Source organism: Balaenoptera borealis (genome assembly GCF_965194805.1).
Source record: "Balaenoptera borealis genome assembly, chromosome: 11".
Taxonomy (NCBI): Eukaryota; Metazoa; Chordata; class Mammalia; order Artiodactyla; family Balaenopteridae; genus Balaenoptera; species Balaenoptera borealis.
This window is the reverse complement of record NC_138868.1, coordinates 64,455,280-64,470,648: the sequence shown is the minus strand read 5'-3', so window position 1 is coordinate 64,470,648 and position 15,369 is coordinate 64,455,280. Positions and strand designations below refer to the sequence as shown.

Here is a 15,369-nt window from a genome sequence, read left to right as displayed (position 1 = left end):
ACAGATGACAAAACTGAGGCTGAGAGGGGTCAAGTAACTGCTCCAAGGTCACGGAGCTGAAAGTGGACCTAGATAGATCAAAACCTAGGTCTCATTGGTTTCAAAATTTATACTTTTTTCACTGTACAATGCTGCCTTCTTGCAGTGTTTTCACAGCTATCCAAATAGATGAGAAAAATGAGTTGATGTTTACACATTTTTTTAAGTGGAAACGCCGTTTGCTGTAATGAAACAAAACAGCTGATAGAAGATGTGGCTCCCATTCCGCCATGAGCCACCAAGCTGTATGACCTCAGCCAAGTCACTCCATCTCAAAATCATAAAATCAGACTGTGAATGCTGAAAAATGCATCTTGAAGATCTTATCTCCACCCAATCTCCTCCTTTTGTGGACGAGGAATTTGAGACCCAGATGAAGCCACCTGCCAACAGTCACAGAAGGGCAGAATTCAGGCTTATCAAACCCATCAAGGGCTCATTCCACTGGGTTGTGTCTCTCCTCTCTGGACCTTGGTCTCCTCATAAAACAAACCTCCAAGACCAAGTGTGTTGTCTTAGCCAGTGTGAGATGTTATAAGGCTATAGACTTACAACAAACTTTTATTTCTCACAGTTCTGGTGGCTAGAAGTCTAAGATCAAGGCCCTGGCAGATCTGACGTCTGGGGAGGACATACTTCCTGGTTTGCAGATGGTTATTTTTCTCCTGGTATCCTCACATAGCTGAGAGAGAGAGAAAGATCATCTTTCTTGGGACTTCCCTGGTGGTGCAGTGGTCAAGACTTTGCACTCCCAATGCAGGGGGCCCAGGTTCGATGCCTGGTCAGGGAACTAGATCCCACATGTATGCCGCAATGAAGAAGCCCACCTGCCGCAACTAAGACCCGGAGCAACTAACTAACTTACTAAATAAATAATTTTTTTTAAAAAAAGATCATCTTTCTTGTGTTTCTTCTTATAAGAGCACTAATCCCATTCATGAGGGCTCCACTCTCATGACCTAATTACCTCCCAAAGGCCCCACCTCCTAATACCATCACATTGCGGGTTAGGATTTCAATATATGAATTTTGTGGGGACACAAACATTCAGTTCATAACATATGTGGTTCACTTAGATTGTGGTATGCAAATATAGAGAATTTTATTATGATCTTTCAGTGCGTAACTAAAAAAATGAGAGGTCTCAGAGGTCCTATGAGAGAAAGAACATACATCCTCTGAGCCTACATGTATGTGGTATGTGTGTGGGGGTGTGTGTGTGTGAGAGAGAGAGAGACAGACACACAGAGACAGAGACACAGAGAGAGAGAGAGAGAGACAGAGACAGCACAAGAGACACAGAGAGAGAGAGAAGAGGACGGAAAATGTGTTGTAGAGAGAAATCTGTCCTTAGGGCTGCCTCAGATCCCAATAATATACCTGAGTGAGTTTCTATTCCTTATAACAAAAACAAAAGAAACTAACTAGAAAAAAGAGAAATATATCTTTTTCTAAATTAACTCTTTCCTTGGGAACTCCCTGGTTGGTCCAGTGGTTAGGACTCCACACTTTCAAATAACTCTTTCCAGAGCATCATATTATACTCTGGTATAGTGTATATAAATAGAAACACCGAAATGCTAGTATCCTGGAAAAAGTTATATAATGCACACCAAAAAAAAAAAAAGAGAGAGAGCATTTACTCCCTGGTGCTCTCCTCAGACTTTCAATCTCATTTCTCCACCAAAATAACTATAATTAATGTAAAAAGGCTAAAAACTGCCAGCATGTGGGGTTTGGCTCTATGAAGCAATGGTGGAACAGCCCTCCTTTCCTTTCTACTGCCTTTGGCACCTGTGTGATTCCTGTAGGTGTATTTTTTGGCCTAGATCATCAGGGAACTGTTTTGTTTAGGAACTGATGGGCTTTTATTGAAACACCTCTCTGCTTAGAGGGAGAAGACTTACCTATGTCGCCTTAGAAGTTAATCTATTATGCCACAGTGGAGTGCTGCTAGAAGGGTTTGAATAGTATTTCCCAAAAGGTTGTCCTTGGAACCTTAGGCCTGTGTGATGCTATGTGACAAAAGGTTCCAAGGTCAAATAAGTTTGGGAAACACTGCCTTTTGTATTGCCTCTCATAGAGTCATTGATGCACACGTCTTTTCTGCTGGCTTCTCCTCTGTACAAGATTTCTAAATTTGAAGTGCCTCAGGGCTTGGCTGTGAGCCTTAACTCCTCTCTGAGCTCTCCCTAGGTGATCTCATCCAGTTCTAGGACTTTAAATGCCATCTGTATGCTAATGATTTCCCAATTTATATCTCAAACCTTCCTCCTAAGCTCCAGACTCATAGATATGTAAGACCTGTCTACTTGATAGCACCTCTTACATGTGTAATAGGTATCTTAAACTTACCTTGAGTAAAACAATCTCTTTATTTCCTTCATGTCTTTAAGCCTTTGCTTCTCTAGTCTTTTCCAGCTCAGTCAATATTACCAACATGTAATTATTTGCTCAAGCCCCAAAGCTGGAAGTTATTACCAACTTCCTCTGGTCCCTCTGGTCCCTATTACCCACATTAACCCATCAGGAAGCCTTGTTGTCTCTACTCAAAAGTGTGCTGAAGCCACCCACAATCTCTCTATCTGCACTGACAACGCCGTCATCATCTCAAGAGCCTGCAAGAGCCTCCTAACTGGTTTCCGCTTGTAATCTTGGCCTCTAGATTCTATTCTCTACCCAACAGCCAAGGAGAGGTTGTTTGTTTCTTTGTTTGTTGGTTTGTTTGTTTTTCCAAATTGTAAATTAGATTGAATCAAGGCTTAAAACACTTCAAACTGCTTTCCATTGCACAACAATCAAACCTTACTTCTTACCGTGCTCTCTAAGATCATACCTCATCACCTGCAGTTTCTCAGCTCCAGCCACAGAGGCTCTTTTCTCTTCCTCCAACATGCTAGGTTTGTCCTTCCTTTGTCCTGCTAGGTCTGTGGACTCACTGTTCCCTCTGCCTGCTGGGTTCCCCACTTCCCGTCCTTCCCTATAACATCACCCGTTGAGGTCTTCACAGTCCTCGGCTGTGAAGATTATTCGAAATCTTATTTGTTTGTTCACTTTTCTTGGTGAACTCCACCTAGAAAGTGAATTCTATGAAGGCAAGGCAAGGATCTTACCTGTCCTATTCACTCTTCCCCAAGGTTTTCTCAGTACCTAGAGCAGTGCCTATTATGTAATAGGTGCTCAATAAATAGTTGTTGACTGCATGATGAGCTGAGAAATTATGCAGTAGAGAAAGCTGCAAAACTTAATTTAACCCAACATTCCTCAAAAGTATTTGACCACAGAACCCTGCTTGCCATTGTAGAGAATATTCATTATCCCAGGGATCATTTCCTAGAATACACTTTGCTTTATGCTGGTTTAATATCAGTATTGAGAAGAGGTAATGTTTGAGACTCAGTGGATCTTCAATTTCAAAACTTGAAAATCTCTTGTAAGCAGGCATTTTGACTGGTCTTTGGGAGTCCAGGCTATTTTTATTAGGAGAATGCTAATTTAAAAAGTAAGTTATTGGGTATTCTTTCTTTGAGATGTGGATTCAAAAAATCAGAATAGCAGCTCAAGATTGCAGGGCTCAGGGGCTGATGAAGTGTTGGAGGTGAGAGAGGAGTCCAGACAGGATATGGCAAAATTAAGGGATGTGGTTGACTAAGGGCGAACGAGGTTGAGGCCCACTAAAGCTTTCCTACTTCTAATGGAATTTTTAGAAACAGAAACCTGCAGTTGGAAATTTGGCTATTTTTATCCTGGGTATGTTTTCTGTAATTATTTCTTTTCTGTTTTCCCTCATGTTTAGTAAAGCTGTTTTTGAAAATACCAGCCTGTCTCAGTTACGCCAAGGGAAACAATTTTGTCCACATTGAAAATTTTAAAGGTGGACCCACACAGCCTTGGATGCGGCATGAACAGGTGATGTGGTGACATAGAGAGTCAGGAAAAGAGACCCAAAGTAAAGATGAAAGTCAAGCCACAGAGTCAGGGGGAGTTTTTCATCCCCTTCCAACCTGTAAACACTCTTTCAAAAGTCCGATTTGCTTCAGCTCTGATGTGTTTAAACTTTGGAGGGTTTTGTGCTAAGTCCTAATTAGACAAGGCTAATTCTGTACAAACTCACACACATACAATATTAAACTATAAAAGGCAGTTTGATAAAGGAATTGTCTAGTTGCATGAAAAACCTTAGATGAAATTAGATGAGGAGAACCTGAGAAAGTCCTCAGTGACTTGAAGTGTACACAAAGAATATGTGAGAAGTTTTGTGAACGTATCAGAGGGCTGTAGGTTTGGACCTCAGTATTTCTCAATCCAGGGGTGCACTAATATTGGCAGCTGGATTTTGTCTTCAGGGTAGGCTCTTGCTTTATTCTTGGAGAGACCAATTGGGAGCATTTTTAGTCATAAAGATGACTAAAAAACCCAGGAGAATGACCCAGTTGTAAAGGATTAAGATTAGAGGAGCTGGATATTGTATTTAGTAAGATAAAGGGCTGGTTTTGTGGCAGATAGGTTGTGAATGTGAAGGGATACTTATGTTATTTGTGATTTTTCTTTATAGGTAGGTCTTAGGGAGTGTATCAGGTAGGGTTCTCCAGAAAAACAGAACAAAGTGTGTGTGTGTGTGTGTGTGTGTGTGTGTGTACATTCTACAGAGCCAGTGTCCTAGTTTGCGTCTTAAAGCTGGAAGCTGCTATAGAACCAGGAAGAGCTGACGTTCCCATTCTAAGGCCATCAGACAGGAAAAGGCAGGGGAGGGCTAGCCTTGTGTTCTGTTTAGGTTTTCAACTGATTGGGTGGGACCCACCCACATTATAGAAAGCAACCTGCCTTACTCATAAGATTTAAATGTTAATATCATCCAAAAACACCCTCACAGAAACACTCAGAATAATATTTGACCAAATATCTGGGCACCCTGTGGTCCAGTCAATCTGACAAATAAAATTAACCATCACAGGAAGTGAGAGATGTGCATAATAGTATTTCCATCTAGGATGATGAGCTGGGCCCAGAAACATGGTAGCAGATTGGACAGAAGGAAGGAGAGAATCAGACCCTGTAACATAGTCAATGGATTCCATGACAATGACACTTGAGATTCAGTTTAAGTTTTTCTTTTCTATGCTGTATTCCCATGTACTACCTTCAAGACTTAGTGTTATGGGTGGAATTGTGTCCCCCACAAACTATAAAGAAAACTATAAAAAACTAAAACTATAAAGAAAAAGATATGTTGCAGTCCTAACATCTAGTACCTCAGAAGGTCACCTTATTTGGAGATAGGGTCTTCACAGAGGAAATCAAGTTAAAATGAGATCATTAGGATGGACCCTAATCCAATATGATAGGTGTCCTTATAAGAGGGGCAGTTTGGACACAACTAGGCATAAAGCATAAACAATGCTGAGACACAGGAAGAATAGAACAATCTACAAGTCAAGCAGAAAGGTCTCCAAACAGATTCTTCCCTCATAGCTCTCAGAAGGAACAACACTATCAACACCTCGATTTCGGATTTCTAGCTTCCAGAACTTTTAGACCATAAATTTTTATTGTGTAAGCCACTCCGTTTGTGGTACTTTGTTATGGCAGCCCTAGGAAATGAATATACTCAGTAAAATCTACCACACACCATAGCCTATGTTAACTACACTTGGAAGAATGAAGGATAGATTTGATGTACATCTAAAGAATGACGGCCCAGGGATTGGGGGAGCAGCAGCATGGAGAAGAGGTCATGAGATTACAGAAGCAATTGGGGGAGAAGCCTGGAGCTATGAGCAGTGGTCCAAGGAGAGTCTCAAAGAGGGACTGAGGATGATAGTACTTTAAATAATCTAAATATAGGTAGATATCATTATGACTGTTGACAATATCATCACCAAAAAAATGTACTGGTTCCCTACTGTAAAAACTACTGATACAACTAGTGCATAGTGATCATTCCTGTGTTTGATCAGCTGAGAAGCATTAATGGAGTTTATATTAACTTTTAAAATGTTAAAAATTAAAAGGTTTGTATTAACATTGGCAATGTCGAAAAGTAAATGGTATATATTAACTTTGACAATGTTAAAAATTAAAGGGATAATCTTTACATCTTCATCAACAATTAAGGCACAAACCTCTTGATAGAGGCTGTATCGGAGCCCAAATGACTACAGACAGCATCATGCCTTGCAAATACATCTCTTTGTCTCAATGCCACTATGTGAACATGTTAGCACATTGTTTCCTGAGGTACACCTTCCACTGAAATATTGCCCTAGATATAGATAAGGAGCACCATAAGGCCATAGGGAAGGAAGGAAAGAATGAAGGAAGGAAGAAGGAAGGAAGGGAGGGAGGGAGGGAGCATGGAAAGAAGGAAGGGAAGAAAGGAGGAGGGACATAGGACCCTTTTTAAACACAGAGCCAAGTTCCAATCCATTTGAAATAACCAGGTTTGGTTTCAGATAATACAGGATATTTCTAAAGTAGATCTTTGGAATATTTGACAAACACTGTGGTTAAATTATTAATATGGGGTAAAGATGTTATTTAATAGTAATCTGCAAAAATTAATGCTTCTTTACTGTCTTCAATTCATGGTTTACTTCTAAAATCTTTGAATCAACATCTAATTTCAGAAAATAGAATGAAGATTCCTTGGAGGTCTAGGAACTAGATAGAAGGGAAAGAAATCCGATGACAGTATCTTGATATTTTTAATACTGAGTAATACAAATATGATAACAAAGCTACTCCTTTAGTCTAAGGATTTCCATTTTAAAGGCTTGCTGTTATTCATTTTCCTTGCTCCTTGTTGATTATAATTTTTAGGGCTATGTGCATGACTTGAATTCTATTAAATACCAAATGATTTCTCACATATCTAAGTTTGGAATCTGTCTACTTTAATAGACAGAAATTACTCTCCCCCAGAAGAATGATACAGTAACAATGTCCAGGCAGTCAAAATGAATGTCATTGTTCTTCTTCCTTATTGATGAATAACTACTGATGATTCTATCCCAGGTCCAGCTAGGAAAGAAAACGATAATGCACAACTAGCAATAGCTTTCCTGGGGCAGAGTTGGGGGAATGGATTGAATGTCCTTCTACCTTAGGGATCTGTTAATATATGCGCAAGAGAAGCACTTTGATGTGGTTTCTGAGGAAATGTCTGATAGACTTTTCCTGGTCTGGGATGGTCCATTTATAGGATATACTGTCTATGTCTCTAAACATTGTGTGAAGCAGTCTGATGTCCACTGTACTCTGTGAAGTCATTTTTGTAAAGAAGGTCCTAAGTGAAATGACTGGCTGGGGCAATGACTTTGGGAAGGTCTGAACCAGTTCTGACGTAATGCCTCTTCCAGGAAAATCCCAAGACTTTTAGGGGTGGTGCTTGTTTGTGGTTCCATTGTAAAATATGACAGTCTTGGGAAGACTTAATTCAAGCGGACATGATTACGCAGCCCTGTTCCACATCATTAGTGAGAGTAAATGCCTCTGCCAGAATTCTGCCAACACTGTTTCTAGCCAGACATCCATTAGTAAACGTTGTAGTCTTAAAATATTGGATGGCTTCTGTGTCTGGCTTGTCTGCATAATGGAAACTAGGTCCAGATTTTTAAAATAATCAACATGGGTAAGTATAGAAATGCTATTCTCCAAGAGAGGTAGTTAGAAATTTGGCAGATTCAGGATAGAATTTTGGTAAAGATCTGTTTCATTTCTTGTTTTTTTGTTTTTGTTTCTTTAGTTTAAAATGTTCTTAATTGAAAATATAAAAATATTTCTTGTTTTGTGATAATGCCAATTAAGGAGATAACTCCCTAGATCTAACTAAGCCATGCTCAGTATTGATACTTTACTTTCTTCACAGAGATCAGCATAAATTGAAACATCTCTCTTCAACCTGAGTGGCTGATCATTCTAAGTGGGTATTTCTAACAAATTGAGAGGATTTAGTTAAAATGCACATTATAAATAAATGTAACATTTTACAAATTCTTAAAAATAACAATGCTTTTAGTTAGTAAATACTTCACATGCCACCCTGTGCTCTCTCTTTTGATCCTTGATGGCCCTATGAGGTGGAAATGGAAGGCAATAAATATCTGCCTTCCACAAGTGAGAAAACAAGCTCAGAGAGATTAAAAACTTGGCCAAAGTCACAAGTAAATTAGGCTACTTTCAAGATCAGTCTGAAGGTCTGTGATAGTATTTTCTTAGTATTCCTTGTTGAAGGAGGAGAAACTGCCAGTTAAGTGGAAGGCTTCCAAACCCTGTAACTTGCACACAAGTCCTTTGATCTCATCTGGCTTTGGGCTCCCCAGGCTTTTGAGAATGCTGCAGTGACAGCTGCCTCTGTAACTTGTCTAGAATGAAAGGTATTTAACCTTAAAAGATTACTTTCCACGTGTAAGTAGTAAGAAATCACAAAGTCTTATCGGAAAGCCAGTGTGATAAGAAGTTTTTGAGGCTATTTCACAAACCAGTAGTACTTGACATGGTTACAAAAATAAACTATCTTGCCCTCTCAGTTGAGGAACAACAAATAAATAAGGATGGTAAATTGCAGAGACTGGCTTACAAGCAGTGGCATACTTGGTAGGCATTTGTAAATAATACCATATTGAACTTGCTGAGTCTCCCTCCCTCAAGAACTCTGTAAACCTCCACATGTTCTTTTTTGCAGTCATCACAACATTCCCACTGAGAGATGCCTAGACAGGAATTATCGTCCCATTTTAACCTATGGAAAAGCTGAGGGTTCAGAGATCAGTGGGCTGATCCAAGGTCATGTAGTGAGTAGTCAGGAGAAACTAACCCCAGGGCTAATTTCTTCTTGATGATTTGATTGTCACAAGTAAGTGACTTGCTTGAGGTAATCAAAGAAAAATATTTGAAGAATGAGGATATTTATGGCACACTAATTAAATAAGCAGATGACAAGGACAGAGTCCTGGTTCTAGCCCTACCCCTGAGTAGTTAAGAGATTTGGACAAGGTACTTAACCAGACTGGGCCTCAGTATCCTACTTGGAGAAATGAAACAGTTGAACTAGATCAGGGATTTTCAAACTTTCTTCTTTTTTAAGGAAAGTCTTAATGTTTTAAACATTTATTCAAAGTACATTGTAACATTATAAATTTAATTAATAAAAGCTGAGCTGCATACAATCCCACCTCCTGCTTGACTCTCCCCACCTCCTACCAGATTCCGTGGACACAGTCTAAAAACCACAGTATTAGGTAATCTGAAAGTTCCTTCCTGTTCTAAATTCAATGGTTTTATCACTGGAAGCAACTAGCTTTCTAATCTGCTAGCTGTTCGTGTCCTATATAGCATCTTGTGGCACAAAAGACCTCCAGACTAGGGGTCAGAGAAGCCGTGTGTGGATCCCTGCTCCACCAACCAATTATCTATGGCACCTTAATCAAATTACTTCACTTCTCTAAGTCTGTGTTTCCTCATCTATAAAATGAAGATAGTAACCCTTCTAAGGTAAGAGTGCTTTGTAAACTGTAAAAGTTTGAATAAATATAAAATGTCATTAGTATTAGCTTCTGTGCACAACACCCTTCCATGGAGAGATGGCTTTATCCTCTGAATGATATGGAGTACCAACATGGATTGAGCTTCTCTTAGGCAAGGTTGCCAAAGAAGAGAGGTGGGATCTACCATATTTGGGCTTCATCTTCTCTGTGAGGGAAAGCCAAGTCAGTAGTGAGGGTGTGAGCTAACAGCATAGCAAATAATTAAACCAAGGAGGCACCATTGTTAAGAATAAAGGGAGGAATTGTCCCTACAATCTGACCTTGATAATAATGATCCAGCTATATTTCCCCCTCCACACAGAGCCACGACCAATAATAATGAGTGTCATTCATTGAGTGCTTACCACGTGCTAGGCACTGTTTTTACACGAGTTCTCTCATTCAAATTTCACAAGAACCCTCTGCAATGAGGTTAGCCTTATTTTATATGGAGAAGTGACCAATAAAATAGGGTATTATTCCTGATTTGCAGCTTAGAAAGGCTAAGTAATTGGCTCAGGTTCATAAAATTGGCAAGTGGAAGAGCCTGAACTCTGAATTCAAACCTCTGAACCGCTCAGCTCTGCATCTCCTGGTTGGAAGAAATGATTTTCCTCACTCAGCATGAGGGCCAAAAGCCTCCATTCCTCTTGATCTTTGCAGTGCCTTAGTCAACTCCATCTTTCCATTTTTATTATATTTTTTTATTTCTACCTCCATTCAAAAGTGCTTCACTCATCTTCATAAAACTCGGAGGTGGAAAGTGCCTGTTAGTCATTGATGTTCCCCCCTAGTCTCCCCCTTGCCCTCTGCAGCGTCTTTTCTGCTCGGGAGTTGGAAAACGGAGCCACAGCTCTTCCCGTGGGGAGTTAGCCCCATAACTAATTCACCTCTGTCAGGAGGATTTTCCTCTTTCACTTATCCTCCTCTTCAATTTTGCATTTTACCCTATTCTTTCTCTCTGTGGGCTGCACACTTCAGCTCTTCAGATCACATGGCCTAAGCCTGCCCAGGCTTTCAGCAGTGATTTCGCTGAGCTGCCTCTTCCCCTCACGCTATGGCCAGAGTAGCTTTCTTATTAGCACCTGGAAGATGCTTTCCCCAGCGGACAGAGGTAGAGGTGAGCTGCCGAGGGGATGCTGGAGGAACAGGGGTGAGCACGAGGCTTGAAACCTATTTGGTCAGCAAACCTTGAACCCAGTTCAGCTTGGACATTTCACTTAGGTGGCCACATCCCCTGGCATCAGAAGCGTTTACTGTCCAGAAATCACAGTGATAAATGGAAGGAAGACAGTGTGGTGCAGTGGAAAGCACATCAACTTTGGGATTTGAAAAATCTAATTTAAGTCATTGCTCTACTTTTTACATAGCTATGTGGCTTTGGCAAGTCATTTAACTCCCTGAGCTTCAGGTTACTCATTTGTAATATGGGGAAATAATACCTACCTAAGTTGTTCCTGTAAGGATTACAGGCCATGGCCTGGCACATAATAGGCATTCAATGAATGAGAGCCTTATTTTTCAAAGCCCTAATTCTAAATCACTTGCCCTACTCTCTTCCTCAGAACTGTGTATTCATTTTGGAGTCTCCAGGCAGCTGCCTCTTCCTCTTATTCTTCCATTTTCACTGTGCTGCAAACCAGCCTAGAGCATTCTCATATTCTGGTTTCACTTCCAACATTAGCAGTTCCATCCAGTTCACCACTGCCTAGAAAGCAGAACTCAGAAATTAGCTATCAGATCCAAGTCAACATTAACTTTGCTTTTCAGTTTTTACTTTGATGTGAACCTCACCACTGACATGCTGAAATGGATAAAGATACTATTTGCCGTCTTTGTTTTAAGCTCTACCTTTATGTTGACAATTTCTCATTTGTATCACATTCCATGTGAACGAGTATTGGCAATAGTATCTTTTTTTTTTTAAGAGATAAATGGGGATTCTTGCTTTTCTTTTCTTTTTTTTTAATATTTATTATTTATTTATTTATTTTGGCTGCTCCGGGCCTTAGCTGCGGCATGCCGGATCTTTACTGCGGCATTCAGGAATCTTTAGTTGCGGCGTATGGACTCAGTTGCGGCATGCATGCAGGATCTAGTTCCCCGACTAGGGATCGAACCCTGGCCCCCTGCATTGGGAGCACGGAGTCTTACCACTGGACCACCAAGGAAGTCCCTGGCAATAGTATCTTAACATGCAAACAGAACCCAACTTGAACAAAATATTTCATTAAAACATTCTTTTTAAATGAATGCATGTGACCATTCTCAGCCAAGAGAAAACTACCTCTCTCTTAGGCAACTGAAATCTATGCACTTAACAAATATTTATTGAGAGACTACGATGTACAAAAGACCTGGTAGGTGCTGGGATACACTGGTTGATATGGCAGACATGGGGGTCATTGAAACAAATCCCCCTTCTCATGGAGCTTACATTATAGTGAGAAACCCACAATAAACAAGTAAACTCATAAATAAAAATATTAATTTGAGAAAATTATGCTTATAATGAAGAAAACAAAACAAATTCATATAATAGTGACTAAGGAGGCTATTTTATTTGTTTATATATTTATTTTTCCTTAATTTAAAAAATCAAAGTAATAGATGAATATAGCTTTAAAAAAATCAAATCTCCAAATAAATCTAATGAATAGGGAGAGGAGAGGTGAGGAGGCTTCTCTGTGGAGGTGATCCCTGAGCTGAGACCTGAATTATGAGGAGACAGCTATAAAAAGGTCCAGGAAAAGCATATCAGGCATAGAGAACAGTAACCCAAAGGCACTGAGTGCAACGGAGTTTGGTGTACAGGTTCATGGGACAGAAGAAAAAGATAATTTAGTTGGGGTGAACTGAAGAAAAGGGTGAGAGGTAGGAGGTGAGACCGTAGAGGTAGGCAGAGGCCAGATCATGTAGGATCTTATAGGGTAGATCTATTGGCTATGTTTTAGTTATAGTGAAAGGCCATGGACAGGGTTGAATTAGACAAGGGAGCGATATGGACCGATTTGTGTTTTTTAAAGATGATTCTATTTTCTGGCTAGAGAATGGAATATAGAGGAGCAACAGTGAAAACAGGAGGCTTTTATGGCAGTCCAGATGAGTGATGGTGGTGGCTTAGAGTAGGATCATAAGAGTAATAATGGTGAAATTCAGGATTTATTTCAGAAGAATTTGTTCAGAATTTGCAGAATGTGTTGGTGAATTAGATTTGGGGAGTGAGGTAAAGCAGGAACTAGAATGAGTCCTAGGTTTGGACTTGAATTCCTGGGTGTATGGTGGTGCCATTTACCGAGATAGGAAAGATTGCATGTAGAACACCTTTTGGGGATTTGGTTTGATTTGGATATGTTAAGTATGATAGACCTATGAGACAGTCATATGGAGATGTCTAAGAGACCAACTTGCTTGGCTATTACAGGATGCTTCTGTTCTCCCCTCTCACAATGCACAACCAATTGGTTGGCTAGGTTAGACATCTGCAAGACAAACAGGTGGACACTATGCCAGTCCCTGGTGCCTTTGTAATATATCTGTAATTTTTCCTAAGAGTTGATTCAGTGACTCAGAAGACCATGGTGGGTATTCCTTGGACACCTATACTACATTCTAAGATGTGACTGAATAGTCATGGTTGGTAAAGAAAGTAGTTTCCCAGAACAGAGTTATATTTGGCAAAAAAAAAAAAAAAAAAAAAAACATTTCCAACTATATTTTCTACTTGGCATGTAGATAGTATATGACATGGTAAAGAGATATAATACAATCTAGTTGGGAAATGTTTCTTAGACATACTAATGAGAAAAGGCTTTATTTTTATTCCCCTTCAGATTCTGGTTCATAGATTTACAGCTCTTAGAATTGGGAGGATCTCAAAGAACAATGGGTTTAACCCCTTATCTCAGGCACGCAAAGCATCAAGGCAGCAAATGCCTAGACAAATCACACCACTTTTTGTAGTAGTTTTCTGCATTTGAGAACTGGGCCTTTTCTTTGACATCCCTACTTTACACATTCAGGTCTTAAAAACCTATTTTCAGCTAAAAAATTAAGTGTAAATGAAATAAATTCAATATAGACAAAATAATAAAATTATTTATATTCACTAGGATGCTTCCTTATATGCAAACTGTGCTTTGAAAGTGAAAACCACAACACCCTGCCCTAGTGTTTAAACATCTCCCCTGGGATATTACTTTGCTTTTCTAACACAAAGTTCTTAGATGAATTTCTGATCTATATCAACTATATAAGAAGGGTGGGAACTAACAGGGTTTTTGATGTTGCTTTATAGCCAGGCCCTTTCAGCTTATCAGGCTCTTTTATAATGGCTTTCTCACTTTCAGACTCATTCCTATAACTGTCCTCTTACTGGTTAATGGGTCTATTACCTTTTTGGAAGCTCCCCTGAGCTAAGTTCATTACCATACTGTAGTCTCCCCTAAGCTATAAATCCCACCCGCATACTAGTCTATTTCCAAGACCACCTCCCCTAATTGTAAAGCAGAGATATTATGACACGTTGAAACAGAGAAACCAAGGAAGTAGAATTTTTTGAAAGCCAAGGAAGCAACCACATCCATAACAAAACTGAAAAATAATCACCATTGTCTGCATTCAGACCAATACCACATACCCAAAGGGGGGCGGTGCTATTTCAATAACAACTTGCTGACATATTCCACCCTTTCTCGTCATGGGCTACCTGTCCCATTTCTGCACCAAAGGCCTGAAGGTTTTGCTTGCTGGGCCTTTCAGCGTAACATTAGAGCTTGCGTTCTGCACAAAAACTAGCTCAACTCAGCTTGTGTTCTCTGAAAAAGTTAGCTCAACTCAGGTCTTGCATTTTTATAAAATAATCTGATTCTTATAACTAGGATTGCTTATCAAGAGACTTTGGAGAATTTCCTTTCTCAGCATCATTAATGCAGATCAAAGATCGGAGCTACCGACTGTGCATTACTTTTGCTTCGTTCCTTCAGTCAAGATTAATGGTTGCAGCCATCGGAAAAGAATGTTCTCCTTATAGTTTAAATTGCCAACTTCAGAGAAACAATAAACCAGTTCCCCTCAAGTATTATAACCTAGTTATTCTTTCCTCTCCTTCCTCAAACAGAAGGGGCTCTCTACTTCCCAACAAAATAACAACTACCTGAACACTAATATAGAAATCAACTATCATCTTAGATCTATTTTATGACCATCTATTCCCTTTGGTCTTCCCCTGGAACTTCTACATGATTCTTTTTAACAATTTTACATTTCAGTTGGATAATTTTAAGGTGTATTTAACTTCTTGACTTACTGTGTATATTCAATAATCTCTTGAAAAGCTAAAGTGCACTTACTGGAATTCTATTTCCTTCTTTTCCTCCTCTCTTTTTTTTCCTTTTCTGAGATGCAAGACTTGGCAACGTGCAGAAGAAAATACAGACTGATTGGGCATAGCCTTTGGAGCCAGGTAGACCTGGCATTGTATTCCTGGTCTGGTTATTCAACTTTTCTGTTGGTCTAGATATTCAACCTTTCAAAATTTGATTCCCGAAAATGGTAACACTCTCTATCTTATGGAATGTTGTGGAGACCAAAAGAGATGTGGAAAGCCTTGAGCCCAGTGCCTGACAGATTGATTATACAAGTAGAGTTTGTATGTTCCAAGTTCCCATGGGGTCTGGGAGTTGGATACCAGTTAACAGAAACTACTGTTTCCCAAATTTCCCTGATAATAAAAATTTCTTACAGTATTGGTTAAAATTACAATTTTCTTGGTCTCATCCCAGACCTAATGAATCAGAAACTCCAA

At 39.6% G+C, this 15,369-nt stretch overlaps 1 long non-coding RNA gene across 1 annotated transcript in view; it reads right to left on the bottom strand.

The window, feature by feature from the left end:
- Window positions 1-15,369, bottom strand: part of LOC309605920 — a 98,560-nt gene that overhangs the window by 48,216 nt on the left and 34,975 nt on the right. The window lies entirely within an intron of this gene.